This window comes from Piliocolobus tephrosceles, chromosome 15 (assembly GCF_002776525.5).
Source record: "Piliocolobus tephrosceles isolate RC106 chromosome 15, ASM277652v3, whole genome shotgun sequence".
NCBI lineage: Eukaryota > Metazoa > Chordata > Mammalia > Primates > Cercopithecidae > Piliocolobus > Piliocolobus tephrosceles.
The window spans coordinates 17520532-17546415 of record NC_045448.1 but is presented as its reverse complement, the minus strand read 5'-3'; the positions used below and the strand labels follow the sequence as shown (position 1 = coordinate 17546415).

Genomic DNA, 25884 nt, shown 5'->3' with positions numbered 1-25884 from the left:
TTATTATTATTATTATTCCTTATGCATTAGCCTTGCCTGTCACAACCCAACTGAAACTCTAGAACAATAAAGAATTAGTGAAAAACAGTCAGACGTGGTGGCTCGTGCCTGTAATCCCAGCACTTTGGGGGACCCAGACAGGAGGATCACCTGAGGTCAGGAGTTCGAAACCAGCCTGGCCAACATGGTGAAACCCTGTCTCTACTAAAAATACAAAAATTAGCCGGGCATGGTGGCACATGCCCGTAGTCACAGCTATTCAGGAGGCTAAGGCAGGAAAATCACTTGAACCTGGGAGGCAGAAGTTGCAGTGAGCCAAAATCATGCCACTGTACTCCAGCCTGGGTGACAGAGCAAGATTCCAGCCCCCAGTGAAAAACAATTAATGAAAATCCCTGAAAGCGCTCCAACTTCTCACAACTCCAGGTCTCTGCACTTGTTTGGTCTGCTCAGAATGTCCTTCAAGACTCAGCTCTATCATATTCTCCAGAACCAATCCCAGACCTCTCCCTACCTCAAAATCAGGCTCCCTTCCACTGCACCCCACCCACCAGTACCTGCCTCCATCAGAGTATTTAACTTGCCGAAATGCAGTAGAACAATTTACTCATTGTCTCCACACTGCACTGTGAGCTCTGCAAAAGTAGGCCTATTTTTCTTAATTTTTGTATCCTTAATGCCCAGCCAAAAGTGATGAATAAGCAAATGATCTTTTTTAATCCCAAGATCAACACAGAGAACCAGGCATTAAGATGATTCCCCACTTATGAATGAGGAAATTTAGGTTTCAAATAGTTAAATGGAAAGCAGCGGTGGCAACCCCAGAGCCCACGCCCGCTCTCCAGTGAGCCCCATATTGGGGAGGCACATCGTACTCTTTGCTTCTGTAGGGGGTGGTGGTTGTCTGTCCTAACACACCAGGCTCATGTCCTTAAATTCAATTGTATTTTGGCTTTATCTCCCTAAATGAGTGTATAAACAATACCAATGACTTATATCACCTTATGCCCTTTCTGTGAAGAGCTACAAAACATGTACAAAGCACAGGGATAAACAGAAGAGTCACAGTTTGTTATGTGCTTATCTCTATAAAGCACGTATGTGCAGTCTTCTTTATAAGGTCCATTACAAAATAACTTTTCTGGAAAACATTTATATAGTGCTTACTTTGTGCTGGGCACTATTTGAAGCATTTTACTTTATGCTACCTAATACTAGATAAATAAATACTATTATTACTCCCATTCTGCAAATGAGGATACTGAGGCCACAGAGGTTAAATGACTTGCCCAGCCAAACAGAAGTGGAGCTAAGATTTGAATCCAGGAGTAAGAGCACAGATTGTGTTACTACCACTTTCTGTTTGCATAATGTAGCTAAATTATTAAAATTATTCCTTGAGGTTTCTTCATCTGTTGATAAATAGATGATAGATGGATAGATGATTGACAGTGAAAGATAGATGTAATATAATAATAATATAATAGTACCTATATCAAAATTTGATTATAAGAAATAAATGGGTTAATACATATATCACATTTATAACAGTGTCTGGCACATTATATAAGTGCTATATCAATATTTACTATTGTGATTTTTTTTTGTTTTGCTTTTTGGTATTTTGAGACAGAGGCTCTGTCACCAGGCTGCAGTGCAGTTGTGCGAGCTCGGCTCACTGAAACCTCCGGGTTCAAGCAATTCTCCTGCCTCAGCCTCCTGAGTAGCTGGTGCTACAGGCATGCACCATCACGCCCAGTTAATTTTTGTATTTTTAGTAGAGACAGGGTATCACTATGTTGGCCAGGATGGTCTCGATCTCTTGACCTTGTGATCCACCCGCCTCAGACTCCCAAAGTGCTGGGATTACAGGCCTGAGTCACACACCCAGCCTACTGTTATTTTTATCACTAAGTACTGACAGAGCCCTGAGTGCCATCTAAGAAAGAACTGGAATTTTAAGTACACAGGAAATGCTCCCACCTATGTGATGCTAATTTGACCCACTCTAGGTAGACCTTGGAGCAAGACCAGCCTGCAGCAATACTGGTATGCCAGCAAAGTTGGTCTGCAGGGATTTAGTTTCCTCCGTCCCTTTAAGAACATCCCTTGTTCCCTCTCTGAAAATAATGTCCTCGTGTTCTCTCCTTGTGCCCCTTTCAAACTAGTAGGAAAGGGTAGGAGATTAGTCTTTAAACTCTGGTATGAAGTATAAGACCTCTGGACATTTTCTACTTCTATTAGGGTTCTTTAGACACAAGCAGCAGCAACCGGTTGCAGCTAACTCAAACAAATGCAACTTTTTCAGATGGCTATGTAAAGCTTCTAGAACCAAAGAGAAGCCTGAAAAGCCACACCTGGAAACAGGCAGGAGTCAGGGCCCTTCTGAGGAATCTGAAAGCTGAAATTACAGGAATAATCAATATAGTTAAAATGGTAATACAACCCAAAGCAATCTACAGATAGATTCAATGCTATTCCTATCAAACTATTAATGTCATTGTTAAAGAATTAGACAAAACTACTTTAAAATTCTTATGGAACCAAAGAAGAGCCTGAATAGCCAAAGCAATCTTAAGCAAAAAAGAAAGAAAAAAAAAAACCTAGCAGCATTACATTACTAACTTTAAGCTATACTACAAGGCTACAGTGACTAAAACAGCATGGTACTAGTATAAAAACAGACACATGGACCAATGGAAGAGAACAGAGAACCCAGAATTGAAGCCACATACCCACAACCATCTGATCTTCAACAAAGTCAACAAAAATAAGCCATGGGGAAAGGACTCCCTAATCAATAAATGGTGCTGAGATAACTGGCTAACCATATGTGGAAGGACAAATTTGAACCCCTACTTATAACCATGTACAAAAATTAACTCAAGATGGATTAAAGTCTTAAATGTAAGACCTCAAACTATAAAAATCCTAGAACATGGGTTTTCTTTCTAAAAAGCATTTATTAAAGGAAATACCTTTCTCAACATCAGCCTTGGCAAAGAAGCTGTGGCTAAGTCCTCTAAGTAATTTTAACAAAAATAATTGACTAGTGGGACCTAATTAAACTAAGGAGATTCTGCACAGTAAAAGAAACTATCAAAGAGTAAACAGACAGCCTACAGAATGGGAGAAAAGAAATTGCAAATTATGCATCTGACAAAAGACTAACATCCAGAATCTATACGGAATTTAAATCAACAACAAAGAACAAATAACCCCATTAACAGACACTTCTCAAAAGAAGACACACAAGTGGCCAACAAGCATATGAAGAAATGCGCATCATTACTCACGATCAGAGCAATGCTGGCAAGGTTGATGAGTAAAGGGAACACTTACACACTATTGCTGGGAATTTAAGTTAGTTCAGCCATTGTGGAAAGCAGATTGGAGATTTCTCAAAGAACTTAGAACTACCATTCCACTCAGCAATATCATTACCGGTATATCCAAAGAAAATAAATCATTCTACCAAAAAGACACATGCATTTGTATGTTCTTCATGGTCTGATCACAATAGCAAAGACATAGAATCAACCTAGTTGCCCATCAACAGTGGATTAGATAAAGGAAATGTGCTACATATACACCATGGAATATTACACAACCATAAAAAAGAACAAAATCATGTCCTTTGCAGCAATATGAATGCAGCTAAAGGCCATTATCCTAAGAGAATTAACACAGAAATTGAAAATCAAATACCACATGTTCTCACTTATGTGAGTGGGAGCTAAATGTTGGGTAAAGATGGACATAAAGATAGGAACAATAAACAATGTGAACTACTGGTGGGGGAGGTAGCAACGGGGGCAAGAAAAACTACCTATTTGGTATTATGCTCACTACCTGGGCGACTGGTTCCATCATACCCCAAACCTCAGCATCAAGCAATATACCCATGTAAACAAACCTACACACATACTCCCTGAATCTGAAATAAAAGTTGAAAAAATGAAAAAAAGCAACTACAGGAATAATTTATAGAGGAAGAGAGCTCTTCAGAGAGCCACCACAGGAAAGAACTCACTCTAGTGGTCTCTTCCATTCTCAGACAGTGTCAGACTGGCTGAGCCTACACCATCTGTCCACCCAATGGCTATACTGGGGCAGGGAGAAGAAGCTGGCTAAAGGAACCTCTCGGGGGATCTTAACAGTTACTCACAAAGTCAGTATTCAACAGTGCAGTATAATTACCCAAAGGGAATTAGGGAGACCTCAGGAAGATGAAACAGACATGTGGCCAAAAAGTCCACTCAACCTTCCCAGAATTCTCGATTCAAAAAAAAAAAAAGAGTCTAAGGAATTTCAGCCATCAAGGAACAAAACCAATTAACTATCTGGGTGACAGAGGTCCCTCTCCAATGCCCCCAAAGTCACACCAGTACATAAGCCAGTGACATCATGCTTCTACTTGCAATGTCCTTTCCCCCTCTGTGGATGGCTAGAGGGACTTTTCTAAACTGTAAGTCACAGGCCAGGCACAGTGGCTCACACCTATAATCCCAGTACTTTAGTGGGGCTGAAGCAGAAGAATCATTGCTTGAGTCCAGGAGTTCAAGACCAGTCTGGACAACATAGCAAGATCCCATTTATACAAAAAAATAAAAATAAAAAATGAGTCAGATGTGGTGGTACGAGGCTATAGTCCCAGCTATTCAAGAGACTGAGGTGGGAGGATCGCCTGAGCCCAGGAGTTGAAGGCTGTAGTGAACTATGATTGTGCCACTGCACTCCACTGGGCAACAGAGTGAGCCCATCTCTAAAAAATAAAAATAAATAAATAAAATGTAAAAATATATAGGTCAGAATATGCCAATACTCTATGTAAATCTTCAATAGCTTCTAGCATCTTCAGGATGGAGTCCAAACTCTATCCTGTCTGTTTGGCCTCAGCATCCAACAATACACCTCATACCTCTGCCTCACTCCACCAAATTATTTACCATCCCCAGCTGCACCACACACTCTCCCTTCCAAACCTCATCGAAGCTGTTCCCTCTGATTGGGGTGTCCTTTTCCCTTCTTTTCCAGTTAACTGCAGTTTTGTCTTCAAGAAATCAGTTCAAATATCACCTCTTCCAGGAAACTTTCTCTCAATGTACTCCCTTCCTTCCCATATACACGCACCTAATGCTACACAGGCGCCTCACCTTTGTGCCTGCAGAACAGCATTTCTTAGCAATATCACTGACATATGGTGGCATCAGTGCCTGCTACACAGTAAACAAGTGGGAGATGTCCAGGGAAAGTTTAACTAAACAAACATTCCACTTAAAGGAAAAAGCAAGGGTTTTTCTGCTCAAAAGGTTGTGGAGAGGGCTGCTTGGGAGGTACCTTCTCACCATATTGGCTTTCCTAGGAGCTCCAGGACATGGCGATGACAATGTCTGACTAAGCTGTTGTTTTTCCATACCCCATCTGAGCAACTGACATATTGTAGCATTTCCAAAGGATTTTAGAAAAGTGTTTATAGATGCTAGAAGAAAAGATGGTGGTTTTTGCCAAGCTATATAAATCTTCAGCATATTTACAGCAAAACTCTCAGAGGGCCAAGTGTCTATTGCTGTAGTATGTTGCCAGAGTGACTATTTATTTCATGAGGTTAAAAAAAAAGTTTTACTTAACTTTTTAAAAGATATAATAAACATGATGGTTTATATAGCATCTAGACTATTCTCTGGAAGGTAGTAAAAACGGGTTTATGCTTCACAAACATCCGTATCCAGTCCCTGGAAACCATCCTGGGAGGATTTTTTAAATGCTTTGCCCAGAACTATCAATTATAACTAATCCTACACTTCATCAATATAAAAAAATTATAAAATAATGAGATCCCCAGGCAATGCAAGTCAAAAAAAGTTTTTAATTTGACTTATTAAAATGAATTATCACACCTATCCTTTCTCCAGCCCATTTTCTAAATACACCCAGCTCTCTGAGTTTCCAAGTTCTCCATACAAGAACGAACAAGGTAGAATTGAGCTGAGGAAGAAAAGGAGGTCCTTGGAAGAACACCCACACCCTAAGGCAAGCCCAGCAGTGACGTTAGCCGGCTCAGGGCCAAGCCTCAGGAGATGGTTGTAGGCGTCATCTCTGAACAGGTGCAGGCTTTCCTTCTGCCATGCAGAAAGTTCTCACTCCATAGCAAATACAAACGCACGCTTGGAAAAAACAAACCCCAGGCAATCTGGAGTAAAACATGGCTTTCTTTCCCTGATGTTCACAATCAAAGTTTCTGTGTTCCTACCGAAGTCAGTTTAACAAGGGAAATTTGAAATCGTTTCATACTCAATCTATTTGGCGGTATCTGAAGAAAGTCACAGTAGAATGGCATGAACAGGGTTTATGGAGGACTGTTATTATCTGTTACATAAAAAAATATAATATGCTCTTTTGTGGTTTGTCTACTTATATCAAATTAGCTAAGCAGTCCACATTAGTGTGCACTGCCTCCTAATGGAGACACTAGGGTGTGTGTTTGTAGGGATGGGTATGTGGTGCAAGTGTGTGGCCCCCTTCCCAGGAGAGAAAACTCATCTCCTCCCTTCTACATCACACAGTGCTCGGGTCCTGGTACTCAAAACCATATCACTGTGCACTCATTAGGGCTTACATCTGCTTTGGTGGGGCAGTCTGAAACCTAATCCTAGTATCTAATGATGTCTGCATGGAAATTGTTTCTGAGTTGCTCACATAACTTATAAATGAAGGATTGTAAAACAGGGCTTGCTTATGTATTCTTAACTCCATTGACGTGAGTTATAGGGCTGACTGGTAAAAAGCAACTAAAAGCAAATCTACTGGAATTCAGGGCCACATTAAACTGTCTATCCTGTAATCTGTACTTCAAACCACCATATAAAAAAAAAAATGGCTCCTGGGATCATGGCAGAGGGGAGGCAGGACTAGACTGCAGCTCCGTATAGCATGCAGAGGTTTGCATTGTGAATTTTATCTTTAGATTGACTGCAAGAACAAACCAGCAATACCGAGAGGACCATAGACTCTCTGAAGGAAGCAGACTGCTCCTGCAGGACCCAGGAGACCCGCAAATACTGTGAGTGCCCCAACTGCGGAAGTGGGAAAGGTAGACCCTTCTCCCCCAGATACACACCCCCAGTGGAGAAGCTGAAGGTCTGTTTGCAGGAGAAGTTTCCAACTGTACCTGGAACTGAGTCAAGTTACAGATCGGAGCAAAATACAGAGGAAGCAGCAGAAAGGCCCTGGGAGCTCACTGGGTCCCCAAGCAGCCCATTCCTGCCTGGTACCACGGGGATCCATCGTGAGGGTGACCAGAGGTGCAGGGGGTACAACTCAACAAAGAGAAGGAATTCTCTAGGCAAAGTTTGTAACAATTTGAACAGGGTGAGAAACCCACTGGCCAGAACTCAGGAAAGGGTGCGGATCTGGCATGCAGACTTCACAGGCGGGGAAGAACTAAAGCCCCTTCTTTCTCAGCTGGGAGGCGGATAGTCTCGGGCAAGTTTCTAAGACCCTCTTACCCTCCACCTGGAAACAGACTCCGGGCTGCGGGATGGGACACGGTGGGAGTGGGACCAGCCCTTTGGTTTGCCTGGGAACTGGGTGAGGCCTGTGACTGCCAGCTTTCCCCCACTTAACTGAAAACCTGCATGACTCAGCAGAGGCAGTCATAACCCTCCTAGGTACACATCTCCAGTGACCTGGGAATCTCACCTCCATCCCCCACAGCAGCCACAGCAAGATCCACCCAAGGAGAGTCTGAGCTCAGACACGTGTGCCTAGCCCCATCCCCACCTGATGGTCCTTCCCTAGCCACCTTGGTAACTGAAGATAAAGGGCATATAATCTTGAACCCACTGCTGGTTCTTCCCCATACTAGCACAGCTGAAAGTGCCACCTCCCGGCTGGGGGCCAACCAGCACAAAAATAGAGCATTAAACCACCAAAGCTAAGGATCCTCATGGAGTCCATTGCACCCTCTGCTACCTCCACCAGAACAGGCACTGGTATCCATGGCTGAGAGACCCACAGACAGTTCACATCACAGGACTCTGTGCAGGTAACCCCCAGGACCAGCCCAGAGCCAGGCAGACTCGCTGGGTGGCTAGACCCAGAAAAGAGACAACAATCACTGCAGTTCGGCTCACAGAAAGCCACATTCATAGGAAAATGGGGAGAGTACTACATCAAGGGAACACCCCATGGGACAAAAGAATCTGCACAACAGCCTTCAGCCCTAGACCCTCCCTCTGACCGAGCCTACCCAAATGAGAAGGAACCAGAAAATCAACTCTGGTAATATGATAAAACAAGGCTCTTCAACACCCCCAAGCAAATCACACTAGTTCACCAGTAATGGATCCAAACCAAGACGAAATCCCTGATTTACCTGAAAAAGAATTTGGGAGGTTAGTTATTAAGCTAAACAGGGAGGGACCAGAGAAAGATGAAGCCCAATGCAAGGAGATCCAAAAAAATGATACAACAAGTGAAGGAAGAAATATTCAAGGAAATAGATAGCTTAAAAAGAAAACAATAAAATTTTCAGGAAACTTCAGACCCACTTTTAGAAATGCGAAATGCTCTGGAAAGTCTCAGCAATAGAATTGAATAAGCAGAAGAAAGAAAATCAGAGCTTGAAGACAAGGTCTTCGAATTAACCCATCCAACAAAGACAAAGAAAAAAGAACAAGAAAATATGAACAAAACCTCAAAGAAGTATAGGATTATGTTACATGACCAAACCTAAGAATAATCAGTGTTCCTGAGGAAGAAGAGAATTCTAAAAGCTTGGAAAACATATTTGGGGGAATAATCGAGGAAAACTTCCCCAGCAGTGCTAGAGACCTAGACATCCAAATCCAAGAAGCACAAAGAACACCCGGGAAATTCATCACAAAAAGATCTTCACCTAGGCATATTGTCATCAGGTTACCCAAAGCTGAGACAAAGGAAATAATTTTAAGAGCTGTGAGACAGAAGCACCAGGTAACCCATAAAGGAAAACCTATCAGATTAACAACAGATTTCTCAGCAGAAACCCTACAAGCTAGAAGGGACCAGGGCCTTATCTTCAGTCTTCTCAAACAAAACAATTATCAGCCAAGAATTCTGTATCCAGCAAAACTAAGCATCATATACAAAGAAAAGATACAGTCTTTTTCAGACAAACAAATGCTGACAGAATTCACCATTACCAAGCCACCACCACAAGAACTGCTAAAAGGAGCTCTAAATCTTGAAACAAATCCTGGAAACACATCAAAACAGAACCTCTCTTTTTTTTTGAGACAGAGTCTCGCTCAGTCGCCCAGGCTGGAGCTCTGTGGCACAATCTCGGCTCACTGCAAGCTCCGCCTCCCGAGTTTACGCCATTCTCCTGCCTCAGCCTCCCGAGTAGCTGGTACTACAGGTGCCCGCCACCACGCCCGGCTAATGTTTTGTATTTTTAGTAGAGACAGTGTTAGCCAGGATGGTCTCAATCTCCTGACCTCGTGATCTGCCCGTCTCGGCCTCCCAAAGTGCTGGGATTACAGGCGTGAGTCACCGCGCCCAGCAAAACAGAACCTCTTTAAAGCAAAAATCACACAGGACCTATAAAGCAAAAATACAAGTTTAAAAGCAAAAACAAACAAACAAAAACACAAACTACACAGGCAAACTACACAGAGCACGATGAATGCAATGGTATCTCACATTTCAATACTAACATTGAATGCAACTGACCTAAATGCTCCACTTAAAACATACAGAACTACAGACAGGATATGAATTCACCAACTATCTGCTGCTTTCAGGAGACTCACCTAATGCATAAGGAATCACATAAACTTAAAGTAAAGGGGTGGAAAAAGGCATTTCATGCAAATGGACACCAAAAGTGAACAGAGGTAGCTATTCTTATATCAGACAAAACAAACTTTAAAGCAACAGCGGTTAAAAGAGACAAAGAGGGACATTATGTAATGGTAAAAGGCCTTGTCCAACAGGAAAATATCACAATCCTAAACATATGCACCTAACACTGGAGCATCCAAATTTATAAAACATTTACTAACAGACCTAAGAAATGAGATAGACGGCAACACAATAATATCAGGGGACTTCAATACTCCACTGACAACACTAGACAGGTCATCAAGACAAAGTCAACAGAGAAACAATGGATTTAAACTATATCTTGGAACAAATGGACTTAACAGATATATACAGAACATTTTATCCAACAACCAAAGAATACACACCCTATTCAACAAATGGAACTTTCTCCAAGATAGACCATATCATAGGCCATAAAATGAGCCTCAATAAGTTTTAAAAAATTGAAATTATATAAAGCATTCTCTCAGACCACAGTGGAATGAAACTGGAAATCAACTTCAAAACCATGCAAATACATGGAAATTAAATAACTTGCTCCGAAATGAGCACTGGGTCAAAAATGAAATCAAGATGGAAATTTAAAAATTCTTCGAACTGAATGATAATGATGACACAAACTATTAGAACCTCTGGGATATAGCAAAGGCAGTGTTAAGAGGAAAGTTCATAGCCCTAAATGCCTACCTCAAAAAGTCTGAAAGAGCACAAACAGGCAATCTAAAGTCACACCTCAAAGAACTAGAGAATCTAGAACAAACTAAACCCAACCCCAGCAGAAGAAAGGAAATAACCAAGATCAGAGTAGAACTAAATGAAATTGAAAGAAACAAAAAAAATTACAAAAGATAAATGAAACAAAAAGCTGGTTCTTTGAAAAGATAAATAGAATTGATAGACCATTAGCAAGATTAACCAAGAAAAGAAGAGAGAAAATCCAAATAACCTCGCTAAGAAACGAAACAGGAGATACTACAACTGACAGCACTGAAATACAAAAGATCATTCAGGGCTACTATGAACACCTTTATGCACATAAACTAGAAAACACAGAAGAGATGGATAAATTCCTGGAAAAATACAACCCTCCTAGCTTAAATCAGAAAGAATTAGATACTGTGAACAGACCAATAACAAGCAGTGAGATTGAAATGGTAATTTTTAAATTGCCAAAAAAAAAAAAAAAAAAAAGGCCAGGACCAGCTGGATTCACAGCAAAATTCTACCAGACATTCAAAGAAGAATTGGTACCAATATTTTTGACACTATTCCACAAGACAGAGAAAGGAAGAATCCTCCCTAATTCATTCTATGAAGCCAGGATGATCCAAAACCAGGAAAGGACATAACCAAAAAAGAAAACTACAGACCGATATCCTTCACGAACATAGATGCTAAAATCCTTAACAAAATACTAGCTAACCAAATCCAACAACATATCAAAAAGATAATCTACCATGATCAACTGGATTTCATACCAGGGATGCCAGGATGGTTTAACATACACAAGTCAATAAATGAGATACACCACATAAACAGAATTAAAAAACAAAAATCACATGATCATCTCAATAGATGCAGAAAAAGCATTAGACAAAATCCAGCATCCTTTATGATTAAAACTGTCAGCAAAATCGGCATATAAGGGACATATCTTAACGTAATAAAAGCCATCTATGACAAAACCACAGCAAACATAATACTGAATGGGGAAAAGTTGAAAGCATTCCCTCTGAGAATGGGAACAAGACAAGGATGCCTACTGCCATCACTCCTCTTCAACATAGTACCTGAAGTCCTAGCCAGAGCAATCAGACAAGAGAAAGAAATAAAGGGCATCCAAATTCGTAAGAAGGAAGTCAAACTGTCACTGTTTACTGGTGATATGATCACTTACCTGGAAAACTCTAAGGACTCCTCCAGAAAGCTCCTAGAGCTGATAAAAGAATTCAACAAAGTTTCTGGATACAAGATTAACGTACACAAATCAGTAGCTCTTGTATACACCAACAGCGACCAAGTAGAGAATCAAATCAAGAACTTAACCCCTTTTACAATAGCTGCAAAAAAAATAAAATACTTAGAAATATACCTAACAAAGGAGTCAAAACACCTCTACAAGAAAACTACAAAACACTGCTGAAAGGAATCATAGATGAGACAAACAAATGGAAACACATCTCATGCTCATGGATGGGTAGAATCAATATTTTGAAAATGACCATACTGCCAAAGGCAATCTACAAATTCAATGCAATCCCCATCAAAATACCACCATCATTCTTCACAGAATTAGAAAAAACAATTCTAAAATTCACATGGAATCAAAAAAGAGTCCACATAACCAAATCAAGACTAAGCAAAAAGAACAAATCTGGAGGCATCACACTACCTGATTTCAAACTATACTGTAAGGCCTTAGTCACCAAAACAGCATGGTACTGGTATAAAAATAGGCACACAGACCAATGGAACAGAATAGAGAACTCATAAATAAACCCAAATACTTACAGCCAACTCATCTTCAACAAAGCAAACAAAAACATAAAGTGGGGAAAGAACACCCTTTTCAACAAATGGTGCTGGGATAATTGGCTAGCCACCTGTAGGAGAATGAAATTGGATGCTCATCTCTCACCTTATACAAAAATCAACAAGATGGATTAAGGACTTAAACCTAAGACCTGAAACTATAAAAATTCTAGAAGATAGCATTGGAACAATAACAAAAATTCTAGAAGATAACATTGGAAAAACCCTTCTAGATATTGGCTTAGGCAAGGATTTCATGACCAAGAACCCAAAAGCAAATGCAATAAAAATGAAGATAAACAGCTGGGACCTAATTAAACTAAAGAGCTTTTGCATGGCAAAAGGAACAGTTAGCAGAGTAAACAGACAATCCACAGAGTGGGAGAAAATCTTCACAATCTATATATCTGACAAAGGACTAATATCTAGAATCTACAACAAAAACGAACTCAAACAAATCAGTACAAAAAAAATCCCATCAAAAAGTGTGCTAAGGACATAAATAGATAATTCTCAAAAGAAGATATACAAACGGCCAACAAACATATGAAAAAATGCTCAACATCACTAATGATCAGGAATACTCCTGCAAGAATGGCCATAATTGAAAAACCAAAAAACAGTAGATGTTGGAGTGGATGTGGTGAACAGGGGACACTTCTATACTGCTAGTGGGAATGTAAACTAGTACAACCACTAGGGAAAATAGTGTGGAGATTCCTTAAAGAACTAAAAGTATAACTACCATTTGATCCAGCAATCTCACTACTGGGTATCTACCCAGAGGAAAAGAAGTCATTATTCGAAAAAGATAAATGCATACACGTTTATAGCAGTATAATTCACAATTGCAAAATTGTGGAACCAACCCAAATGCCCATCAATCAATGAGTGGATAAAGCAACTGTGATATATATAGATATAGATAGATACATACATAGAGAGAGAGAGAGAGAGAGAGAGATGAGATGATAGAATACAATGCAGCCATAAAAAGGAATGAATTAACAGTATCTACAGTGACCTGAATGAGACTGGAGACTATTTTCTAAGTGAAGTAACTCAGGAATGGAAAATCAAACATTGTATGTTCTCACTGATACGTGGGAGCTAAGCTATGAGGATGCAAAGACATAAGAATGATACAATGGACTTTGGGGACTCAGGGGGAAGAGTGGGAGTGGGGTGAGGGATTAAAAGAGTACAAATAATGTGCAGTGTATACTGTTCGCGTGATATGTGCACCAAAATCTCACAAATCACCACCAAAGAACTTACTCATGTAACCAAACACCACCTGTACCCAAATAACTTATGGAAAAATAAAAACAATAATAATAATAAAAGAAGAGAAAAAATAATAAAATAAAAATTACATGAGAAGGCAACGTGTGTTGCTTTAAATCTAGAGAGACTGGGAGAAGAAAATTCGGTGCTCATCACCAAAAAGATGCACCATGCTGACATTCAATTTCTAATTACATCAAGAAGTCTGGGGAACCTGCTTAAAAAACAAAGTTCTCAGGTTTTGCATAAACTTTGACAAGACTCCTAAGTTCACATCTCAAAAGAGCCTACTTTATAGGAATTGTGGTTTAAGGAGAAGATAAGAGGGCATGGGAACACCGATACCTTTTTACACTGTGGCAAAGGTGGGTGGGTGGGTGGATGGATGGGTGGGTGGGTGGATGGATGGATGGACGGATGGACATTTAAATGGGTGGGTGGAAGAATGGGATGGATGGATGGACATTTAAATGGGTGGGTGGAAGAATGGGATGGATGGATGGACATTTAAATGGGTGGGTGGAAGAATGGGATGGATGGATGGATAGATGGATGGGACACACAGAGATGAACACTGTCATACATGATACTTTCTTTTTATCCTTTTATCCCAGAGGAGACAAGCTCTGTCATGGAGGCTCAGGCCTGAGCCTCAGAGCTGAATCTCATCTTCGTAACATCTAAGCACCAAGGGAAAGAAGACTGGGGTCTTATGTCAGTGGCCTCATGAAGGTACCACACTTAGAAAACTCAGATCTTAAAAATCCATAAAAAAAAAACACTGCCAAGAAGTGTTCTGTCTTTGAACTCAAAGACAAGAATAATGAAATGCTTTTGCCACAACATCTCCGCTCAATCCAAATCTACAAACAACAGTCTTTAACCATGAAGTTCTCCCATTTCTTTGGCCAATTACATTTTTATCTCAAGTAAATCAGAGGAAATGCTTTTCAGTTCACCATGGCATGTCCATCAGGGCTTAGGAAAGCCAGTCCAGTCCATAGCGGAATAAAAGTAAAAAATACGTAAGCATGTTGAAGCCCCAAATTTAGTCTGCTGGCATTCTTTTGTCTCAATACACTAATTATTTGCCAGGATTTAAGCCAGCATTCCTAAAGTCCAGAGGCAGCAAATGACTTGACTGATCTTTGGAGTAACTTTCTGTTCTATGGTCCTATTTATACTCTCATTCCCTACAACTAGAAATTCATCACTGGATACTCTATCCTTCTTCAATGCCCCATCAGGCTATCTGTGATGGCCATTATTGATGTTTAGGCCAGTATATTCTGTTAAATGTGATGTGATGGTTGATTTTATGTGTTAACTTGGCTGGGTCACAGGGTGCCAGATATTTGGTCAAACATTATTCTGAGTGTTTCTCTGAGGGTATTTTGGAAGAGACTGGCATATAAATTGGTAGGCTTTGAGTAAAGCAGATTGCCTTCTATAATGCTGGTGGGCTTCATCAAATCAGCTGAAAGCCTGAACAGAACAAAAAGTCTGGCCTCCCTCAAACAGGAAAGAATTTTCCAGCAGCCTGTCTTCGGACTTCATTGTAACATCAGCTCTTCCAGGCTGTATAGCAACTGCCTCCAAACTTGAAATGGAGTGTTGGCTCTCCTGGGTTTCCAGCCTGCTGGCCCATCCTGCAAATTTTGGACTTGCCAGTCTCCATAATTGTGTGAACCAATTTCTTATAATAAATCTTTTTCTACACGTATGCACATCCTATTTGTTCTGTTTGTCTAGAAAACCCTAACACAAATGAGTTCTCAGAAAACAGACCAGATTTACCTCTCTTATCTTTTTAACAGATATCCATGCGTCCAGAGGAAGTGTCTCATGCAATGCAGAAGACCAGGTAAGGAGGAGTCCCACTGAAACACAATAAGTGGCTCATAACCATGCCCAGGGCTCCCCATCAGTCCTTATCCCATCTACATTGGAAGGGTTACTGTCTCCTCACCACCAGACTTTATTATTAGTGTCTCTTCATTTAAGCTAATTTGAAAGCAGCTTATCCATGATCAACAGTGAGCAAATGCTTAGAATCCCACCACAAATGTCCCTACATCCCCATTCATCATTCTGCTAATTCAATTTATAAAAAATAATCCAAATTAACACATATAAATAATGCTATTAAAGACCATTGCAGGAAGATTGCATTTTTAAAAGAAATTACAAAATCACCAGGCAGTGAGAAAAAAAAAAAAAACAGGGAAGGACAAGTGATATATGCTCAGTTACCCAGATTTGGGGACAGAACCAAAGCTAGGATTCAAATATCTAATCTTCTAGAAGTACTCAAAGTGATATGCTTAAAGTTACCTAGATTTTGAGATAGAGCCAGAGATAGGATTCAAATGTCTAATCTTCTAGAAGTATGACTACACACAGAGGTATATATGTGTTAATTTACCAAGGAGCTGGACTCACATCCCTAACCTCAGAAAAGGTTGCCTTCCATATAGACACAAACCTGCCCCCACACCCATCCTGTCTCTCTGCTCCCTTTCACAACCAAGCTATATATGTGTATGGTCTGCGCTTCCTCACCTCCATTCATCTTTCAAGCCAGTCCAATCTCACTTTAGGTCCCACTTCTGCAACACACCTCCAAAAGAGGCTTCTGCTTCCCATGCTTGCACCTCTCCAGTCTATTCTTCTATCTGTTCTTCACAGCCTTCCCAGGCAATCTTGTATAAATTTAAATTGGCTCATGACACTCACCTTCTGCAAATCCATTTTTCACAGCCCTCAGAATAAACCATAAGACCTTGAACTTGACCTAAAGGGCACAGCTTGATCTGACCCCAGCCAGCCCTCTTCTACAACTTCCTCCCAGCTGTCCCCACCCTTGTTCTCCTGAAGTTCCTGAATAGAACAAAAAGAGGTTCAGTGCTCATTCCTGCCTTAGAATCCTCAGCCTGGAATTCTCTTTCTCCCACTCTTCACTTAATGGACTACTTTCATCACTCAAAATGAAATGTCTCCTCTTTAGAAAGGTCTTTCCTGACCCTGTCATCTAAACTAGTGACTCCCTACCCTTGTTACTGTCTCCCATGAAGTCCTTTAGAGCACTTACCACCACTTAAATTTTGCATTGGTTTATTTAATGCCTGTCTCCTCCCACTTCTCACCCCAGCCCACCCCACTCCCGTTTCTTTTACCACAGTATATCCAGCACCTAACATAGTACATAATATCACGTAAGTACTCAAATACTTGTTGAATGAATGTATGTACAGATTTAAATATATAATGAGAATATATATATGTGACTATGTAAGTTCATCGTTATGCCACCTTTGGTGAGCATCTGTAAGTGCTCGGATGACTGATTGGTAGGACAGTCAGCAAGATACTTCATTTCTTTGGGACTTCACCAAACTCACTGAAGCTGGCTGCTGCCAACATTAACTGCTTAACTGTAACATTATTGGCTAAAAGCAGACCTTATGCCTTTATCATTCAATACTTGTGCAACTGAAAACAATATTTATACAGTATCTCCTCAAAGCAAATCATAGTGCAAGGCTGTGCAGGATTCCAAAGAGAATGAGACCTCTTGCCCACAAGAAAAATACCACAACCTAGTCTAGTAACTATTTTTAGCTTATTAAAGAGTTTACTTTTATAATGTGCAGATTGTGATCCTCTTAATAACTGGGGAAAAAAGTATAATGTGCAGGTATGCTAAAAAGTTTCAAAAGATATCTAGAGAAATGATAAAGAAAAACAGGGATGAAAATTCTAAATCAGCTTTTATATTTTATTGTACATTTTAAGCCTTGGTATTATGTTCATGATAATTGAGTATTCACTCCAGGCTTCACAAAACAGCAGGCCCCTGAAAAAATAAAACAACACTCTTCTCCTCTTTCTCCTCCTCCCCAGCTTGTACTTACTCCCCATCCCCTGCCTCCACCAAGCACCCAGGGTAGTCCAGACTGGCAAGCAAAGGCCAGGTCCAGGATGAAATTCAGACTCAGTCCCCCACTCCCCAAGCACTCTCGATAACTCACTGTCCTCCTGTTCTGCTCCCTAGCTCCAGACAGAAGTAAGGCAGAAAGACGCTGGACTTCAAGTCGGATGACCCCGACTGTGTCCAAGTTCAAGGCTCACTTTGCCTTAATTTCTTCATCAGCAATATGGGCTTCCTAACTTCCATCCTGCCTATAGCTTATAACTCTCACTTGCTCTGAGGACTGGAATGAGATATCCCGTATGAAAGTTCCTACAAACCACAATATGTTGTACAAATGTGACCGAGTCGTTGTGATTTTTATCAGGACTTAAGTATTTAGCATCTTGTATTGTTCTATCTTGTCTCATTGATCTGGAGTCTCCAGATCCACTACAAGTTCAAGCTCAAAGACCACGTCATAGATTCTACCTACCTTCATTGCCTGTAGTACTGGGCACTTAGCACTCATACAATAAGTACTTGTGAATTGGTCACTAGTTGATTTACCTGACAAATGTGAGTCATAGTGCAAAGTGTTCTGTGATTTTTCTGAATTTCTTATATTGATAAACATAAACATAATGTTTCCCTGGCCCATGATCTTTGTGGTTTATCTTCCTTTTTTCCTAACCAGCTGGGCAGAATTTCACTGAAAAGCAGACTATTTTGTCAAAGGCAAAAATAATATTTTGCTAATGCAGTCTTTAAGGTTCCTTTTAAGGCTGAGACATGGGACCCAAAGGTCACTTGATAACTGCAAGCCCCCTCTGTCACTGTTCAACAAACACAGTCCGAGATCCCACTAAGCACAGGGTACAGTGTTGGAACTGTAGCAATAAATGAGGAAGACTGAATCGCACAGTGGCTCTGCAGTCAGACTGCCAGGGATAGTTCCTAGCTTCACCTTTTCCGGGCTGGGTGACCTTGTACAAGTTTCTCAGTTTGCCTCTCTTTCCTCCTCTAAAATAGGGTAATAATAGAACCTATCATCCCAAGATTGTCATCAGGATGAAACGAGTTCATACATGTAAAAGTTTTCAGCTTTTAGTGCCTAGTACAGGGTAACAATAAATATTAGAGATCTAGATCAATGTAGCTAAACAGACCAAGACCCAGATTAGCAAAATGACACATCAAGTCAAGGAGCCTTAAAGAAATACACATCAGAGCTGGAAATCAGGTCCCCACATCCTATTCTCTTCTCTATGATGTTTCTTTGTGGGTATTTCACACAGGTGGCACTCTGGAAGACCACTTTCCTGACACCTGATAAACAGAGTCAGTAAACACACCCACCTTCTCCTCTGCTTCAAACTAACCTGCAGAGCCATCCTTCCTGCTAGTGAGACTTCAGGCCCACCATTCCCCATTGGCCTCCTATCTGACTCAACGTGCTCCTGGGGGGTTCCATCTACTGCTGGCTCCCACAGCAATACTGCAGTGAAGACAGCAAGCATCACATCCTCATGCAGTTCTTATGAGAATTAAATGAGATAATGCCTGGAAAAGTGCCTAGCAGAGTATCTGATATATAGTATGCAGCCAATAAATGTTATCTACTAAAAAATAGAAGAAGGAAAAGAAGGAGCGAAACCCTGTGGTGCCTACTGTCTCAAAGCTGCCACACATTCCAACAGCAAATGCCAGACACAGGGCAGACTGAGATGGGTGGTAGAACAGAGGGATGCACGTCTGTGAAGAATTACAGTGAAGGGCAAAACCCACTGAAGACAGGAGGGAGCTGCAGTTCCCACTCTTCCCCTTCCTTCTTAAAAGAAGATGATGATACTGTTGGTGCTTTGCTGGCAAACTCAAGCTCCAGAGCTTTGGGTTTTTAATAATAGTTCAGAACAGAACAAACACTGATTCCGACCTCCCAATTTGCCCTCATACGCTTGACCAGCAAAACCTTAGCGTAGCTGCATTCATCAATGGCTCTATTCAGGCAATAATGGCTCAGACAAAAGATTCCATTAAAACAGATCCCACAAGTCTCCTTAGTATATTCACAACATGCTTTGGATTCAGAGTTCTATGGCACTTCCATATAACCTTCTCCATGTCCCAATATTGACAATTCCTAGTTCGGAAATGACAAACATAATATTAGAACAAGAGAAGAAGGGAAGCTAGTGAGAAATAAAGAACAGACTAGACTGGGTGCAGAAATCATATCCATTTGCTGTCTGTCCCCGAGTGCATCCTGGGGCCTGGCCCATGGCAGGCTGGTTGGGAATGCATACTGAACGAGTCAATCTCCTCAAGAAGGTCACAACCCAGGTAAGAAGTGGAGTCTACACATTACACCAAGTTCAGATAGAGAATCAAAGCCACCTCTTCGGCTCCAGATATGCAGGGAAGACAAAGCATGAGAGCACATGCCTTCAGCAAGGAGACAGGTGCGTGCTTCCTGTTTACCTGGGCAGATATTTGCAAATAGTCTAAGAAGGGGGGCAACTAGGAGTGCCTTACACAGTTCTAAGTGAATGGTTATGCAAATCGCTTGAGCAAATACAGGAAAAGAAACAGGAAAGGCTTCTGAACTGGTTTTCCTCATCTGCCTCAGTATTTTCAGAGAGTAGGGTGAAAGACAAAAAACCCAAAGGCTCCGGGCCAACCGCAAAGCTACTCTCCAGGAGGAACGTAAGGAACACCTACCGCCCCTCCCCCCACTTCGCACCTTGGCACCCAACCAGGGCCCCTGGGTCATTTTGGCAGGTGGAGGTAGCTCTTTGCTGTCCTCGGCCCCTGCCGCGGGCCACCCGAGTGAAGCTTTCGGCTCGGTCTCCCCAGACAAAACCGGGGGGAGACATCAAGGATGCAAAAGGTGCTCCTTTCTCCAAATGAACGAGAAGGGACAGAGCGGGGTGGGGGGTGCAGGACAAGCCCTGCAATGCGAAAGGCGCCCAGCCAGGCTCGCCGCGGCCCCTGCCGGCAAGACTGGCTCGCTTGCTAGCCAAGGTGCCTCAGGAGGTCGGGCAGCCACCCAGAAGGGCGCGGAAAAGAGGAGTTCCTGACCCCGGGGCACCCATCCCCACCACTGCCACTGATCCAAACGCGGAGTCCGCAAGTGACTCCACACCTGTGCTGCAAGCCCCACGCCATCCCCACCCCAGGGCGCAGGGCTGCACAAGAGCAAGGACCCTGGGTTCACTCTTCCCTGCAACTGTCGCGGGGCGCCTAGCACAGCTGCAGGGCAAAGGGGAGGGGAGGAATGACCAAGAAGGCGGAGCAGACGGCCCGGGAAGCATTTACAAGCTCCAGGAAAGCGCCTCCTCTCGAGGAAGGGCAGGAACGGCTTCCCGGCCAAGGAAACGCCCCGGGGATACCCCTGCGCGAGGTGCCGCCTTTCTCCTGCTCATTGATTCTCCCGCCTCCAGCTGGTCCTCCCCCATGGCCATAGCTCACCCCACTCCCCGGAAGCTGATCCTAAATATCTTCCCCGAGGCTTTCAAAGGAACCCAGACACCGGTTCAGCAGCCCGCAGCTCACGCAACAGGCAGAGCCTCGGGGCTCCAGCGACGGCGGGCTCTGGGCACCAGAGGATGCGGACTCCGCAAGCCAGGCGCCCAGCAGCACAGAAAGTGCCCTGCGGCCGTAGACCCTCTGGGTCGTGCACCGCGACCTGGACCACAGGGGACTGTGGCAGCAAAAGGTGGGGGAAGGCGCGGTAAAGTTCCAGGGTCGCCCGGAGAAGTCCCCGGAGCGCGCAGTGAGGTGGGGACGCCAGCCAGGTACCTGCAGGAGTCCGGGTGCATCTCACTCGCTCCGCTCTGCGACGCCGTCCGCCCGCGCTGCAGGGATCAGGCCTCGCGGCGCAGCCCCGCGCCTGCCGCCGCGGCGGCGAGGAGAGCCGGGCGGCCCGCGTCGGCCGGTCTGTCCGTGGGTCCCGCCCCGCTGGAGCGAGGCTCCCGGGAGCTGCGGGCGGGGCGGGGCGGGGCCCGCCGCTCGGCCGCCGCCCCATTGGTCGCAGCTCCGCCAGCCCCTCGCTTCGGGCCAGCAGCCGGGCGCCCCGGGCCAAGGGCGCGGGCGGCTGAGGACTGCGGGGCTCCGACCGCTAGACAGGCGGACAGACTGATGGACTGAGACACTGCCCTGCAGGCAGCGCGCCCCCGCCCATGCCCAAGTGCAGAGTCACCCCGGAGTGGCCGGCGCTGTCCGGCTGGGAGCAGGAGCGCGCCCCGCACCTCCCACCTGCGCTCCCTCCTGGGCCGGAAGCGCTGGAAAAAGATGACCTCCCCCGCGGCCCCGGCGGTTGGGGCAACCGCTTCTCTAAAGTCGCGGCCCCAGCGACGCTTTGCTAATTTGCCAGGATTTCCTCAGGAAGTCGCGAGGCCCAAACTTGTTTTAAAACAAAGTGCGAAGGAGAATACATACAGATCCAGTTCCTGCCAATGTTTGCTACCGGTCCCGCTGCCTGAAGACTCACGCACAGTGCAGAACAAGATGCTTTGTCTCATTCCTCGATTCACTGAGTCAGAAGAGGTGCCTGGACATTTGCACCAAGCAGATGCGCCTCATTTGTAGAAGAGGAACCAGTCGGGTCCCCTTTCCGAAGGACGAATGGAAGAGGGAGTCAGGGGACCGACGTTGAGGAACAAACCACGACCTCGGCGAGGACAGCGTGTGGTCCAGAAGGCATCGCTGGCCTCGCTGCACTGAGCAAGAGCGCTCAATCAACAGCCAGGAGAAATGGGACGCTTCGGGACCCACCCCCGCGCTCCCCCTCCCGCCCCCAAACTGCAGATTTTTAAGTTGTGCAGACGTGCAATAATTCCTTGGAGCCAGCTGCTCCAAGCTAAGGCGCCCAGTGTTCCCTGGGTTCCCACCCGCAGCATGCGCCCTGCCAGCTGCCCCCAAGCCAGCACCCGCTGACCACTCACCTCACGCAAGCACCTAGGGAGACGACGCAGATTCAAGCTCCAGGCCTTGCGCCAAGCGCTGGGGAGGGAATGGGGGCAAAGAGGTGGTGGAAAACACTTTCCTGAACTTATTGAATACCCTGTGTTATCTGTGGGTTTTCTAATTGTTCTTTGCTTAATGAAAAACCCACGTTGGAAATCAGAAAAAGGGAATAATCCTCACAGTATCTTGTGGGCTTCAAAGAGGTTTTCCCCTTAAAGGGGGTGTTGGTCCAGAGGAGAGGCTAACAGCAGGCAGGAAGGGCAGAGGAAAAGCTAAAGCCTAAGGTGGTCTTCCCCTTGAGACCTGGAGCCCACCAAGCTCCAACAGTTTCATTTGACTTCTGGAAAGCAAAGTACAGATGCATGTGTCTGCAGAGCACTGTTTTGAGCCATTTGTCCCTAATTCCATGGTTCTTTGGTTCCTCCAGTCTTGTCTCCTCTCCTGTGGAAAAGGATCCAAAGCATTGGTCTACACTGCTATTTACAAGCAACTGAAGAAGGTAATTTTCTTACATGGTTCATCATCTTTAGCATAAGATCTAAGATTATTCCAAAAATATATTTACATTTTATCAACACCTTAGTAAGAATGCTCCCAGATCTCTCCCAGCAGTTAGCTATTTAATCATTTTTAAATCACTAAGTTTATCCAAAAAGTCCAGCATGGTTTACTTGAGAAGGAAATATGTTCAGAATCTCTAAGCACTGCAGAAGGCATCTGCAGTGCAGAAGAGTTGGCAGTGAGGTCTTTCTCGCAGGGTCTGGGTGGCATGTGTGAGCAGGCGGGAAGGCACACACAGTGGGGACCAGGAAGGGCCCCTGTGCATCTGCGGAGCTGAGGACAGAAGGGGTGGGCCTCCACGGTGGGCATGCAGGAGTGGGCACAGAGAAGGGCCACAGATCTGAGAGTCAGAGAGACAGGACTTCTTACCCTGCTGAGCCCTGCAGTGAGCCACTTCGTCTTTCAGCCCTGGTTTTCTCATCTGTAAAGAAAGTTCTTCTCTCTCAGATAATCATGTGAAGCCAATGAAATAATAAACAGGACCACTTCGGATGACCCGTAAGGCAGGTGTGCTCCCCAAAAGTTTACTCTTGAATGTTGACGAAGGTTGAGCTAGGCAAAATGGTAAATTCACACAAACGGTTTGTAGCCCCTTCCCCAACCCCAGTCTCCAATACCAGGGGCAAGTTGTGACCTAACTGCCTCCTTTTACCCACACACCCATCTCCTGCCCAGTCTTTATGCCTGGTGATATGACATCCCATTCCCTCTTAATTAACTGTGCTTATAGGGAAGCATCTGGATAAGCTATGCATTTAATCTGTGAGGGGTCGATCATTTAATCATCATTGACAGTAATGCTCATTCCTTTGTGGTTTCAGAGGACTTCTGGAGTGGATGGAGACACGTGCCACCAATGGATGCATTTCAGTCTGTCTTCCGGGCCTCCTTTAGAGGTCTCCCTCTCTTACCCACCTATCACACGCCCATGTCTTCCCTCCCCACAGCCAAAACTGTCCCCAACTTTTTGTTCTCACTAAAGTCCAAATGACAGAAATCTAGCTGGATTAGTACTTACCTTAGCCTTGAAGGAAAGGGAAGTGTTCATTAGCTTCTTAAATTGGAACAGGTCTGCAGGTGAAAATAAGATGTGCTCATCTCTGGCAGGAAGGTTGGGCGTGAGGTGTCTGGTCCTAATGAGCAGCATTTATTTGGTGGGTGCCTCCCACTTGCCACTTTCTACACAGCCGCCTGAATATCACTCCAGTTAGTCTGAGCATATGAAACACCTGCAACTCCCTAGACCCACCATGCTTTTTCATGACTCTCTGAACGCACAGCAGTGCCTCCTCTGCTAAGAACACAGTTCCCCACCACCAAGCTTTGCTTTGCCCAACAGACCCCTTCCCCTTAGGACAAGATTCAGTGGATAATGACATCTTAATCATGACCCTCTGGGAAGCCGCCTGTCTCATCCTGGGTTGTGTGTCTCCTCTCCACACTCCCTCAGCACCCTTTGCCTCCCTCTTTCATAGAATCTACCATATGGGATTTTAACTGTTTATCTTCCACTCGACGATGAATTCCTTGAAGATTGAATTTCCAGGACCTTTTGTTGGATCTGCATGTTTGTGAAGTGAATTACTGAAGGCTGCCCAGTTTCATCTGCTCCTAGTCAAAACCTAAATCCCTTATTTCTATGCTATCTTTTGTCAGGTAAAAATAAAACATATAAACCATCATATCGCCATCTTTGCTTGACTGCCAGGAAGCTCAGAACTAAATTTACGGTAAATTAAATTTAGTTCTCAATCAGCTAGAATGTTTTTATTTCAGATTATTGCTACAATGATCATGCTCTTTTCACAAAATTATTGTATGCTCACTCTAACTGCCCTATGGTATTATTTTTATATCAAAAGTTTCTTAAGGCCAGGGGTGGTGGCTTACATCTGTAATCCTAGCACTTTGGAAGGCCAAGGTGGGTAGATTGCTTGAGTCCAGGAGTTCAAGACCAGCCTTGGAAATATGGCAAAACTCTGCCTCTATAATAAATACAAAAATTATTCAGGCATGGTGGTGCATGCCTGTAGTCCCAGCTGGTTGGGAGGCTGGGGCAAGAGGATTATTTGAGCCTGGGATGTGGAGGTTGCAGTGAGCCAAGATGGTGCCACTGCTCTCCAGCCTGGGTGACAGAGCGAGACCCTATCAAAAAAGAAAAAGAAAAAATTCCTTAAATCTTTATGATCTTCATGTCCAAAGATTTGAATTCTGATTCAGCTCTGTCCCTGATTAGCTCAGTGATATTTCCTCTTGGGCCCTCCATTTGGGTTGGGACTATATGATCTTTAAGGCCCTTGCCAGCTCTAAAAGCTTTATGTTTCTATAGATAAAAGGAGACACTTTATAAATTATTAAAGAAAGAAAAACCCTGTTACAGGCTATGTCTCCAGGCACAAAGGAACGCTATCCTCAGGTACTCAGAGTCACCCTCTGAAGGCCCTTGAGTGTTGCCCAAGGTGAGTGCCACAGAACACCTGTGCCTGGCCCTAGGCATGGAAAGGAAGGTGCTTCCTCCATCACATGGGCAGGTCCTCATAACACTCTAGCATAGGAAAGGCTTTGTCTGAGAAGTTAGCCCACGAAAATATCTCAAGGGACGGCCTTCCAGATTGCTCATACTCTGGTCACAACTTGATTTTTTACCACATTTCAAGCTCTTCACACCTTTCTCTCTGCCTTACTCATTCCCCACCACCTCCCCTCCCCTCTCCTCTGCACTTGCCTCACATTCCAGCCCTACAGAAGTGGCCCATCTC

At 43.7% G+C, this 25884-nt stretch overlaps 1 protein-coding gene across 1 annotated transcript in view; it reads right to left on the bottom strand.

Annotated features, from left to right (window-relative positions):
• KCNS3 (potassium voltage-gated channel modifier subfamily S member 3) overlaps positions 1-21548 on the bottom strand; it is a 47775-nt gene extending 26227 nt beyond the window's left edge. The window contains exon 1 of the mRNA XM_023198571.2: positions 21398-21548. The gene's annotated coding sequence lies outside the window, so the exon portion shown is untranslated. The remainder of the gene's footprint in view (positions 1-21397) is intronic.
• Positions 21549-25884: the final 4336 nt, after the last annotated feature.